Here is a 1363-nt window from a genome sequence, read left to right as displayed (position 1 = left end):
AAACCAATGCATGCAGGGCAGAATTAGGCCAATATCCACTAATAATAAAAACTCAAAAAAGACCAATTAAGTTTTGGAAACATAAAATACAGTGACCCCCTCTCATATCATTACCAATCCCTGCAATGCCAAGAGCTGGGCAAAGAAAAGAGTCCCCTCATCCAGCTGGTCCTGGGGCTGAGTTCACTAACCTGTTCTACTAACACACTGAAGCCTCAGGACCAGAACATCCAATCAACCAGAATAAACCAAATTACAACACAGTCAAAACAAAACTACATTGCTTATTGGGAAACACAATCACTATCACAAAGCAAAATGCAGTGTTATCTGGCCCTAAATCGACAGTACACCGTGGCTAACTATTTGACCATGGTTACTGATCAAAACCTTAGAAAAACCCTGACAAAGTACAGGCTCAGTGAGCACAGCCTTGCCATTGAGAAGGGTAGACATGAAACCTGGCTCCCTGTAGAGGAAAGGCTGTGCAACCACTGCACAACAGCAGAACCTGAGAGAGAGCTGCATTTCCTGACAAAATGTCAAAAATATAAAACAATTAGAGAGTGTCATTTCTCCAAATGTTAAACCCTTATTCAAGGTTTCAAAGACCTCTCTGATGAGGATAGGCTACCTGTCCTGTTGGGGGAGGATGCAGAGAGCTGTGGGTTGGCAGCGCACTACATTGCTGCCTGCCATAAGATGAGGGACAGAGTCTGACAGACCAACCAACCTGCACATGTCCTCTACTGTATGGCTATTGTTATTGTTCCATGAATGGTTATTGTTGTTACTGTTGTCCCACTGACAATTTTGATTCTTATTATTTTCATATTGTAAACATCCAAAATAAGCTTTGGCAATATATACATTGTTACGTCATGCCAATAAAGCAAATTAAATTGAATTGAATTGAGTAACACAGAGAGAGAGAGAGTATCACAGAGAGAGTAACACAAAGAGAAAGTAACACAGAGAGAGAGTAACACAGAGAGAGAGAGTAACACAGAGAGAGAGAGTAACACAGAGAGAGAGAGAGAGAGCGAGAGAGAGTAACACAGAGAGATAGAGTAACACACAGAGAGAGTAACACAGAGAGAGAGTAACACACAGAGAGAGAGAGTAGCACAAGAGACAGTAACACAGAGAGAGAGCTTAACACAGAGAGAGAGTAACACACACAGAGAGAGTAACACACACAGAGAGAGAGAGTAACACAGCGAGAGTAACACAGAGAGTGAGAGTAACACAGAGAGAGAGTAACACACAGAGAGAGTAACACAGAGAGAGAGAGAGTAACACAGGGAGAAAGAATAACACAGAGAGCGTGTAAAACACAGAGAGAGTAACATACAGAGAGAGA

Source organism: Salmo trutta, chromosome 16, assembly GCF_901001165.1.
Source record: "Salmo trutta chromosome 16, fSalTru1.1, whole genome shotgun sequence".
NCBI lineage: Eukaryota > Metazoa > Chordata > Actinopteri > Salmoniformes > Salmonidae > Salmo > Salmo trutta.
This window is presented reverse-complemented; position numbering follows the sequence as displayed.